The sequence below is a fragment of the Protopterus annectens genome, chromosome 1.part1, assembly GCF_019279795.1.
Source record: "Protopterus annectens isolate FY-2018-M chromosome 1.part1, PAN1.0, whole genome shotgun sequence".
Taxonomy (NCBI): Eukaryota; Metazoa; Chordata; order Ceratodontiformes; family Protopteridae; genus Protopterus; species Protopterus annectens.
This window is the reverse complement of record NC_056726.1, coordinates 1,316,161,841-1,316,174,696: the sequence shown is the minus strand read 5'-3', so window position 1 is coordinate 1,316,174,696 and position 12,856 is coordinate 1,316,161,841.

Below are 12,856 nucleotides of genomic sequence, written 5' to 3'. Positions count from 1 at the left end.
TACTTTAAAAATATTCCAGTTGTTCTTAACTATACCTCTAATACGATGGGTGTAGTGATTGTATTCTAATATAAAGGCCTTCTTGTACCTTACATTCCTTTCAACTTTCTCTTTTAGGACCATTTCAACTCCCAGCAATGGTTTGAACCTTGTGCCCCAACCTTGGCACACATCATAAATAATTTTGGTCACTAGTTAGTCAGGGTAATCCCAGTTTAGGAACATCTGTTTTACCTTAACCAGTTCATCGCATATTTCATCATGTTGGGATGTCATTCTTGCAAATCTTATAGCTTGCCATTTTATTTTTATGGTCCTGGGATATCATTGAATTAATTTTTTACACTGTGAGAGTTCACAATCACTTTCTACATTTGTGAGCTATATTAAGAAAGTTATATCTAAATGCCTTTGCCAAGGTATTTGATACCAACCCACACTCAGGTATCAGTATAAATGATTCCAAGCAGTTAAATGCAAATCATTATGTAACCCATTGCATAGCTAACTGGCTCTCAAACAGAACCCCAGCAAAAAGGTGGGTGGTGCTACTTCCTCCAAAAGACCTGTCACTAGTGGTATACTACATGTCTCAGTCTTTCGACCCCTTCTCTTTGGCATCTACTTCTTGGAGGTCCAACACAAATTTCAAGGGGCTGTGGGTGACCAAGTTCACAAATGGCTACAAACTTGGAGCCATCATAACTTCTTCAGTGGGCACAAAGATCTTCCAAGATGGACTATCCCAAACAGATGATGCTAAATGTATAATTTTATCTTTTGGCAAGTATGACTCCTCTCGTAACTACCACATTGCCAAGAATCATACCTGTATGAACCAGCAACCTGTATCGGGTCTATATTATAACATCGAAGTTTTAAAACTTTGAAAGTTATAATATCGAGCCCTTTAGAGTGAAAGCTGACAATAGCGAAGTCTCGGAACATCAAAATTTTACCTAGGGTAAGATTTCGGTGGTCCGTTCCGAGGCTTCGCTATTTACAGCAATGTGGTGTGATGGTTACGGACCGGGTTTAGGGAAGTGAGCGAATGGAGGTTACGGATTGGGTTCAGGTAAGTGTGGTGTGATGGTTACGGACTGGGTTAAGGTAAGTGAGCGAACGGACTTGGGTAAAGTGAGTGTGCAGTAGTTAGGGAATTTAGGGTTAGGGCGTGGGTGAGGTGAGTGTGTGAGAGTTACGGACCTTAGGGTTAGGGTTTGGGCTAAGGTACGTGGATAGATAGTAGTGTATGTACAGCTTAGTGTTGGGTTAGATGTAGGATTTTAAGTGTATGTTTGTGGATTGCAGTTGTTTTGGTGTGCTTGTGTTGTGTGTGTGTATGTTTCCTGGAACAGAAAATTTTTTCCCTGGGAAAAAATTCGCTGTTCTGAATGTTCGATGTTATGATTGTTCGACTGAAAGGGGTCGATATTATAACATTCAAAATTTTGAGCATTCGATGTTATAATATAGACCCCCTGTATCAGTCCCATCAACTTTATATTTAAACTGTAGCAAACTGCTTGCTACAAATGTAGCAAAAAGTTGCTAGTTTATACCTTGCATGGACCTCTATGGTGCATAGGTTTTACTTAAAAAAAAAACTTTTTTAAACTGTAGTAAACTGCTTGCTAGAAATGTAGTATGTAGATGTTGCAGTCTATACCCCACATGGAGTACTTCTCCGCTCAGGTTACAGTTAAAAAAGACCTTTTTTACAATTGAATAGTAGCAAACTGCTTGCTACGATATTGCAATAAGTTATCACAGTTTAGACCACACACAGAACAAAACAGTGCTCGGATTTGAACAAAAATACAATACTGGCTTTTAAAAGCTGGTATGCATTAAACAGCTGTCAGAATCCGATGATCACACCTCCCAACAGTTTCTGCCCGGTGCAGTTGCCTGTTTTGCCACACCTTATCTGTGCTATTGACATTGGCAACACACCCTGAAAACTGATCTCATATGAAGGATCTGGGAACCTATGTTGACAAAGTACTGTCCTTTGACCACCACATATCCAGTTTTGTTAGGAAGTTCTTTTACATTGCACAGCTTATATCAGAGGGAATGGTGTCCAAATCCAGAGGTGTAATCATTCAACTGTTCTAGACACTCATTAGGCCAATCATTGCACATAATGCCCCTTCCAGTATGTACCTCTACAAATACATCATAACTGGAGCAACTGCAATTCTATCTCACTGAAAAAAAAAAATCAAAGGACTAAATCATAACAACTGTACAGAGCATCTCATAGGCTTGTATCTCTTCTTGTTCTCACATGGGCTACTGTGAGGTGACCTCAGCCTTATGCACAGACCCTCAACTGACACATTCATAAGTCCAACAGTAGTATAAACACCTGCTCAGGGGATCTCAGTCTCCTTTGCAACATAATTCAAACTTACTGAAGGAGAGGTATGTGTCACCGAGGATACTACTTTGTGGAACTATCTCCTACTCCATCTTAAGCAGAGCACTTTGGACAAGTGGATAGGGAACTGCAAATTCACTCCTAGCCCAGAACCCATGTTCCACAAGGAGAGGGCCAACAAGCAAATACCCCATCATTTCCTTTGCCCATCTCTGGGTTATTTGTATGTAAATATATAAGGGCTATATAACTACCATTTCAATAGATGGCTAGGCTTCCTAAGCATACCTCTCAACTCTTCTAATTTTTACAAAATGTCCATATTTTTGCCTGATATTTTTGGTCTGTTCCTTATGAAATTTGTGATTTTCTGGCAAATCACTGGGATGATCTGAGGAGTGAAGTCACTAAATAATGATATGCATTTGAGTTTCAGGTAAATCCCTGTTATTATAGCAACTTTCTAAGTTTATAAGAAAAATATTTAAAATCTGTCCTTATTTTTGGACCTTTGTCCCCCCATTCTGTCAGGCTTTGTCCAGATTTTTTGAGCTAAGAATTTGAAAGGTATGTTCCTACGATCCCCTCTGATAAATAATCTAGTAAGTATCTATGAACCTGTGAACTGCAGTGTTTAAGAAACACAACACATTAACATTTCAAAGAACATAAATTATTCTGAGATGGGAGCAATAATGCCTTTTCTACAACAGCCATCTAATCTAGAAATTATATGCTACCTTACCTACTACATAAATATATTAATTTTGGGACACCTGCGGCCTGTTTCATCTTCTACAGGTGTGATATCTGCAGTAGGTAGAGGAGGATTCTGATCTCCCTAAGTGATCAGCTTGGAGCATGACCTTGGGCTTTAACGGATTCCATCATTCAGACCAATGCTCTGAATGAGCTGAGACAAAATATATAAGGGATGTATGAAACACCTTCAAGGGTGTGACATCACTCTGCCCAGTCCATACACTCATACAGACCTTATTGAAATGGTTCTTATGGAAAAAATCTTTGTATATTAAATGGCTAATATCATTACAGGCCATGTTAGTTAGTACAAGATGGTACTTTTGTGTTAACTACACCATACCTCTCATATTCATGACACAGCCTGAGGATAGTGGTACACAGTTGCAAAGTGTACTGGCAGGGTCCTCTACACCACAGCATTGGATAACTCTTTAGGCAGTGTCACAGGTCACTTAACAAAATGAAAATATGTCATTACCTTTTTTTTCAGACCGTTGCTTTATTATTATTACTCTTCCATGAAAATTACATTCATATGGGGCCTGGTATATCTAGGAGTTTTATTTGGTGCTCTGCATACTAATATTTTATACTGGAGAGCTTATATTTTACAAATTGCAATCCATGATTGGTAGATGACCATATTACCAAATGTCTTTAAGTATCTTTTTCCTAATTCTTTGATGAAAAGGTTGTTTGAGTTATGTTTGTGGATTGTGGGGCTCTCATCTTAACTCCATTAAATGTGGCTTGTAGTATCAGCCTGATACAGCTCAACATCTGCTTCTTTTTTTACAGACTGAACTCCTTTATGGAGAGACTACCCATTCAGGCATAGCAGTACCTAGTTTCACACCTGTATGCAGAGATACCAGGTGGAGGGATATTTCACAGTTAGCTGCAGACATGCAGAGCTTTGGCTGCCCAGCACTAGATGTGATGAGACATAGTTCAGGCAGAGACTACTACCACAGAAGTCAGGTAGTGATGGTTAGAGTACTACATGACAAATATGAGGAATTGCATTATTGCATGGGAATGATGCAAAGAATGGTTGCACACCCAGCATCCTTATCAGCCTTCATGTACACACTTGTAAATGTTTACCAGACCTACATTGTTAGCTCAGTTTTGCCTGTGCAGCCATATGCCATGCATGAGCATGTGGGAAGTGGAGGTTACTTTGCTGCTGCCATTGGCTGGCCATCGTCACTTTTTTCACTATTGGTGACTGTCTGCGACAGCTGCACACTAGACACATGATCATGTTGTGCAGAATGTAGCAGGAAGTAAACATCCTACATGCTGTAGCAGGGTTATATTGAAGATCACCCTTAATGGAAATGAGCTTCGAACAGGCCAAACGTTCATTCAGTAACTATCTGTGTCTGGGAAAGCGTGATGTTAAAGCACTCAACAGCAGCTCCCTGAGGATTATGGACTGGTATCATTAACCAAGGTTTAAGTGGACAGCCTACATCTTATAGAAAACAAAACAGGGGGAGACAAAAACGAGAGGCATGATTATTCAGTACTACATCTACTACTACTCTACAGATACTAAAATAGCTATAATTAAGGAAAAGTACTTTGCACTTATCAACTAGATGATCATGAGGACCCATACTAAGCAGGAAGAGGTGATAGCATGAGCTTATCTGCTGAATACGGGTATCACAGGCACTGCCAGGATGCTGGGATGACACTTTGGGGATGTACTCCCATGCATCACACACTATCTTGCACATGGTGCAGAACTGCATCAAAAGGTGACAATGAATTGCACAAAAATGAAAAGAGAATAAGAAAGTCACAGATTTTCCACCAATTCTTCATTTAAATATCATTATACCTTTATCTGCATTTGACTTTCTCAGACTACTTGAAACTGCTATGCCAAAGTATAGTTTGTGTCTCTAAATATCACTTTAGATGCATTTAGGTGCATCTAGTGCAAGTTCACTCTACTCCTAAGCACAACAAGCTTGGGTACTGACCTACTTCTATCACTACTGCTGTGGAGGAGGAATGAAACCGATTTTGTTTTTACTGGTATGAATTTGATGGTATTGTCTTGTTAAAGAGGTGCTACTATTTTTTTCAGACCGTTGCTTTATTATTATTACTCTTCCATGAAAATTACATTCATATGGGGCCTGGTATGTCTAGGAGTTTTATTTGGTGCTCTGCATACTAATATTTTATACAGGAGAGCTTATATTTTACAAATTGCAATCCATGATTGGTAGGTGACCATATTACCAAATGTCTTTAAGTATCTTTTTCCTAATTCTTTGATGAAAAGGTTGTTTGAGTTATGTTTGTGGATTGTGGGGCTCTCATATTAACTCATGTGGCTTGTAGTATCAGCCTGATAAATACAGTGAGCAGATCTTTTACAACCCATCAATTTTGTGCCTCATTATGGATTTCTTTGTTGACTGCTACAATTCAGGCAACTACATTTATTTTATCATTTTGGTAATCATAAAAATATAGTGAATTTGCTAATGCATTTTATAATGCTAAATGTTAAGAGTCTATGTTTTCTATAGAAGTTTATGAATTTCATCACTGAAATATAGTTATGGAGATGTTATCCAGCCTATGAAGGTATTTTATACTATTTTGTTGTATATGTTTTATATTTTACCAGTGTGAAAAGATCTTCCAAATTTGTGTTATAATGCTTTGATGCACAGACATGCAAAGTTATGACTGCATTCCAAGCTTTCAGACTTCTGGTGGGAGGGACTCATGTTTGCCTCCCAGTGAAAGCACAAATGAAACAAACAGCAATCAGAACATTTCTGCATACCTTCCATTTGTATTCATGCTGAAGAGACTTGTCAGCTTACTTTTTTGGACTGTCCTCAAATCAAAATGTAATTTAGTCTTTGTTTGACGTATGTTGTAAAAATTGTATGGCCTTAACGAAATGAATTCCAAAGACACATACATGTCTGGAGCATTTCTCCCCAGGCCTTCCCTGAAAATGGGTTCTGTCCCAGTCAGACTTTCCTGGTTAACAAATGTTAATAAATAAATAAATAAATAAATAAATAACTCTGAATTAATACAATATGACTATTATATGGCCTGTATATCATTGCCATCTATTTCGGACTCATCTATTTTATCCATATTTTGAAGAATATGGCAATAATGTTATATTTCATAAGTGTATATAAAAAATGTTTTTTATTATAGGTTCTTAGATAAGTACTGGGTTAGCTGCCCTTGCAGGCCATTTTTAAGCCTAGCCAATTTCCCATTTGATGCTTGAATTAACCTGTCCCATTTGGTGTTAGATTTACCTTACCCATTCCATGGTCAATAATTATATATTATCCCTAAAGAGAATAACTGGGATCATACCATAAATAATTTGAGAAGTCCCACACAGTCTAGTGTCATTAGCTCATTCTACCTAATAGAGAGGGAACATTTGTGAAGGCCAACCCACTTACATTCTTAACCTTGAATTTTCTGTTCCAGCTTTCTCCTTTTCCACTTTACTATAAAAAAAAACATTCTAAGCTTGTTTCCCTCCCCTTTCCTGTAACGAGCCTAGTCCAGATACAGATTTTCTGTATCCAGGACTGTTTGTAAGCTCCTGAGCCCCCAAGCCTTTCTGTGCTGGAGGGAAGCCTTCTAGCTTATCAGTGGGAGTGGTAAGCACTAGGTAATCTATCTACCACATAAGGAGTGGTTTCTGGCCCAGAAATTGTAGTTATTGGCTGTTTGGGCAGTTTTTCCATCTCTCTCAACTTTCTGATTTAAAAGCCCGCATTTGCACTTGTTTCCCCCCTTTCCTGTACAGATTTGCTGTATCCAGGACTGTTTGTAAGCTCCTGGGCCCCCCCCAAGCCTTTCTGTGTTAAAGGGAAGCCTTCTAGCTTATCAGTGGGAGGGGTAAGCACTAGGTAACCTGTCTACCACATAAGGAGTGGTTTCTCGGCCCAGAAATTGTAGTTACTGGCCTTTTGGGTAGTTTTTCCATCTATCTCAACTTTCTGATTTAAAAGCCTGTATTTGCACTTGTATCCCTGCTTTCCTGTAACTAGTCTAGTCCAGATATAGATTTGCTGTATCCAGGACTGTTTGTAAGCTCCTGAGCACCTACAAGCCTTTCTGTGTTGGAGGGAAGCCTTCTAGCTTATTAGTGGGAGTGGTAAGCACTAGGTAGCCTATCTACCACAAGAGGAGTGGTTTCTGGCCCAGGAATTGTAGTTTATTGGCTCTTTGGGCAGTTTTTCCATCTCTCTCAACTTTCTGGTTTAAAAGCCCACGTTTGCTCTTGTTTCCCGCCTTTCCTGTAACTAGTCTAGTCTAGATACAGACTTGCTGTATCCAGAACTCTTTGCAAGCTTTTTAATGGTGCCAGAGCCTGCTCTTCAATTTTTCCCTTAGATCTACTAGTTCTCTCCTCTCCTGCACTTATACTAGCTTATTTGTCTAGCACTTTACCAGACTTCTTGTAGCAATTATTGTAGCACACAAGTGCCCACCCACCAGGCATGTCTAAAGGCCAATTCCCTGTGCATTCTCCTATTAACCTGGTGAACATGGGTATCCTGAGGCAATGTAGCAACTGCCTCATGTACACCGACAACCCTCTCCTCTTACCTTCCAACACAGACATGCGAGAGATGCACTTATATATCCAAACTGGAAGCCACACACTCTCCAGCCAAGACTGGAATAACTGGTCAAGAGGAGAAGGTCAACACTTGCACCACACCACATGGAACACATAGCCCTCCGAAACACACACCAGCACTGCCTTCACATAAAAACACAAACCACACACCCACCTTCATGGAGGCTCTCAATAAAAATCTACCCAAGCAGCAGAGCCTTCCAAGGAAGAAACGCACTTGACCACCACAACACAGCACTAATCACGAGACACATAAATCTCCTAAACAGCGTGCCACTCAACCAAAGCCACAAAGGCAAAACAGCATGTCCAACACATTAGTCATAGGTAACTCAATAGTTAGGCACACTGATGTCCAACTCACTAGGTTGAATAAGGAAAAAAGTAACAATCAGCTGCCTGTCAGGTCCCAAGATCCAACACATAACGCATGCACTCACGTCACTCAGCAACAGGTACAAATATGATGCTGTCACTGAACATGTGGGTGTGAATGACCTGAGATGTACCTCCCTGGACTACATGAAAAGAGACTTGGAGGAGCTCTTGGATTATGTAGCCCTGGCGGATATGACCCTAGCCCTGAGCAGCACCCTACAAGCAGAAAATTATTGATTTCAACAACTGGCTGTTTCTGGTGTCATTCAAAGGGGATCCAGTATTTGTCTGCCTGGAATGACATGACTGACAGACCTCGATGCTTTGCCAGAGATGGCCTGCATCTGTCACCCCTGGACTTCCAGATACTGGCCAAGGCTCTTGCCACCCCTATAATGCCTTTTTAGGCAGTGTTCCAAAGACCAAATTACCACCTTAACAATTACAAACAAATGCAATCTGAGGGTCATGTTGCTCAATGCTAGAAGTCTAAATCTCAAAATGCACTTGCTCAAGGCACTCCTTAAAATGGAGAACATTGATATTTGTGCTGTAACAGAGACCTGGTTCAAGGCAGCAGAAAGCACCCCATGCACTACCAGGCTATAACTCATTCTGCACTTTTCAGCCCCAGAACTTAGACTGAAGCTCCAAAGGCTGTGGTGTCTCCATATTTATAAAGGATGCACACACCTCCAGACTGGTAGCCCAACATAATGCATCAGAGATACTTCAGGTGCAGCTAACATTGGATAAGACAGTGATTCAGGTCATAGCCTGCTATAAGTCCCCAACCATGTCCCAAGACTCGCACTCCACATTCCTAAGCACCCTGGAGAATATTAGGGTCCAACCTAGCACTCTCTTACTAGGTGACTTCAACTATCCCTCCATTAACTGAATAAACTACTCATGTACCAATACACTTTCCCAGCGTTTCCTGGAGGAGTTCATTAATTCCAATTCCCTGGACCAGCTTGTTCTTACCCCCCATTAGATGTAGCAACATCCTTGACCTGGTCATTACTAACATGGGCGACCGTTGCTCTACACCAGTAGTCAACTCCTCCTTGGTTAGATCTAACCACAAACTAATCACTTTGGAAATCCACATCCCTCCCACCCCCAGAGCAAAGGTAACCACCATGAAAAACTTCTCCAAAGCTAACTTTGGGATTCTAAAAACAGAGGTGGCTAACTTCACGGCACCCATGCAAATGGAGAATAGTTGTGTGACTGCAGAATCATACACCAATGCACTGTACGAACATGTACATAAATGCATGGATCTCGCCATACCCAATAGAACCAAGACACTCTCCTCCAAAAAAAGGAAGCCAATCTGGTGGTCCCCTGCTATAAACAAACTCTACAACAGAAGGAGGAAACTGATGCGGAATAAGGTGAAGTCCCAAGATTGGAAAAACTCCCTTGCCTGCCTCAAGAAAGAGTTGAGATCCTTCATCAAATTCTCTAAAGCTAGGTATGAAAACAGAATTGCAGCAGATAGTAAAGATAACCACAAGGCTTTTTATAGTTATGTAAAGAATCTCCACGACAATACCCAGATTTAAAGAGCCCTTTACAAAAAGCAAACTCTTCATTCATCATTATGTACTATAGAATAGGTATAATTGAGTACATTACAATAACAAACATTATAAAACATATGCTTCACGATCTTTTAAGAAACATTTAATATTGATGGCTTCATTTAACCCAGGAAAATGATCTGCCTGTAGTTTAATTTGCCATCTAGCCTCTCTTTGAGCCAAACAATTCCTGTAATCACCCCCCTGATGTCAGGTTCACGGTGTTCCAGGATAGAAAACAAATTTTTTTAAAACCAATATATTCAACACTATGTTTATAAAATATTTGTTTTTTGTCCTTTTTTCTAATATTATACATATGCTCCTTCATTCTAACATTTAATTTTCTAGTAGTCATACCAATATAAAATGATGAGCATTTGTCACACACTGCAATATAAACAACTCCTTTTGTTTTGCAACAAAAACTACCAGGGACCCCAATGATATAAAGTATGTGAGGAAGCTGAATGTAGGGGCTTTCTAAAATAAACCTACAGACGGAACAGTAATGACACTTGTGCATACCCCTGTTGATATGCCCCTTCTTAATGCTACATGTGCTTCTATTTCTCCCATTTTCAAATGCTCCTTTCAGACTATGTTCATTCCTATAAACAAACTTCGGTTTCACCTTAATGGCTGCCATTAAATCAGCACTTCCTTTGAGGATCTTCCAATTATTGCTTATAATATTACGTATACCTATATTGTCAACACTCATATTCATACTGAAACATAAAATTTCAGCATACTTTCCAGTTTCCTTAACTTGGAGTGTTGGCCTATTTTTCAAAATGGGTGGATACAAGGTTGCACGTTGCTTAGAGATGTCATCAGCTGCTTCCCTTAACAAACTCTCACTGTACTCCCTCTCCAAAAACAATTGTATGATGAATTCAAGCTCATTAATAAATGACTCATCAACACTCATCATCCTGCTAGCTCATATGAATTGGCTTTTAGGTATATTATTCAGCATGAATTTCGGATGTTGACTAGTTGCATGTAAATAATTATTCTTGAAAGTTTCTTTACGAAAAATACTGCTAGTAAAGTTTCTCCCAATGCATTCCATGTCAAAGTTACATCCAAAAAGTTAATGGAATTTCCATAACATCCCACAACAAACTTCAAGAAGTCAGAAACCTCATTCAATTTATTACAAAGTAAATGCATTTTTCGAACCCCTCCATATAAAATAAAAATTAAATAATCTATAAATCTTTTGTAATAAATGACCTTGAATTCAGTTTTCAAGGAGTTCAAGATGGTGTGTTCCCACCACCCCATACCCAGATTTGCTCTACGCTACTGCACAATGGTACCTACTATACCAAGCCAACAGATAATGCCAGTATAATGACTGACAGATTCAGTGCCAAGTTTAATCCCACAAAGGACCAATCACAATACCAGTAGATTGCCAGGCACCCAGTATTACTGCTGCACAGGTTAAAACAGCACTGTCCAAGGCCAAAAATACAGCTTCTATGGGACATGACAATATCCCTGGTTGTGTTCTACATGAACTACAGAGTGAACTGGCACCTCATTTGTGTGCTCTGTTCAATCACAACCTCACCTCAGGCTTTGTCCCTGTCGAATGGCGCACTGCTACAGTTATCTCTCTCCACAAAGGAGGAGTGACTACAGACCCTGGGAACTATCACCCCCATTAGCCTGACAAGTCTGATATGCAAATCTATGGAATGCATCATCATGGACCTAATAAACAAGGATATAGGGAATCTTCAAACTCTGGATCCCACACAGTTTGGTTTTGTGAAGGGTAGATCATGCCTACTCAACTTGGTCGGCTTCTTTGAGTCAGTCACCAGAGCTGTGGATGATGGCAAGGTGGTTCATACATCCTACCATGATCTGGCCATGGCTTTTGATATCATTCCTCAAACAGGAATCATATAAAAACTCACTAAGCTTGGCATCAACCCCTATATCACTAGGTGAGTTGCAAACTGGCTCACAGATAGAACCTACAGTTGAAAGTAGCTGACTCCAAGTCAGACTGCTGATTAGTCACGAGTGGAGTCCTGCAGGGTTTGGTCCTTGGTCCACTCCTGTTTGGTATCTACTTCTCTGAAGTCCAGGCCAACATGAAGGGACTCTGGCTGACACAGGGACAGGTTCATAACCCAGAGACTGCCCATGCTAAGGGACAGACTTCCCATACATGTCAAACAGAGCACCTCGCTGACTCTCTTCAAGAGAAATCTTGATGAATGGATGGGAAACAGAAAATTCATCCCAGGGATAACACCAGTGGCTCTACTCGACAGAGGCACTGGGAACTAAAGTCGGGTGGCAATATGCCAGGGTAATCCTATGGCTAGGCTTGTAAAGGCCCCAGGGCCATTAGCCTAGTACACACCTATGGACCTATGGAGCTATGAACATGGGATAAAGCATTTAGAAGATGCTTCTTTCCATTAGTAGTACAGGAGGCAGAAACAATAACTTTAATATTTGTGCTCAGTCTCCTAGGCTCAACTTCTGATATTTCTGAAAGAGATATTTTTTGCTAGCCACAAGCAAAGGCACAAGGCCTTAGGAATGCATAAGACAAACAAATAGCTTTTTTCATAGCTCATAAGTGTCAAGCCCCATCCTGTGATATGACTGAAAGACACAGTTATATTATTTCTTAAATGTATCATAGGAATCATAGGTTAGTACTAAGCTAACTGCCCTTGCAAGCCATTGTAAGCCTAGCCAATTATCCCTTGTGAGACTCAAACCCTGCACCTTGTGCTTGTAAAGCAAACACCTTAACCATTAGGCCACCCTCCCAACCCAAATTTGATTTGGTTGAGATTTAATCTTAGAGCCCTCATGAAGGCTTTTACTGAGAGGAAAGGCAGAAGCCATGTTTCCGACAGGTGATCTGCTCTGCCTCCTATAACATAGTTTTAGATGCAAGACTGATTTGATTATGTTATGTGATTTAATACCAGGATGGCTGTAGCCTTAAACAGATTTAAGGATGTGGTCACATGATGCATTTTAAACAAATAAATTTCTGTATTTCAAATGTCCATTTTATGAAAGATT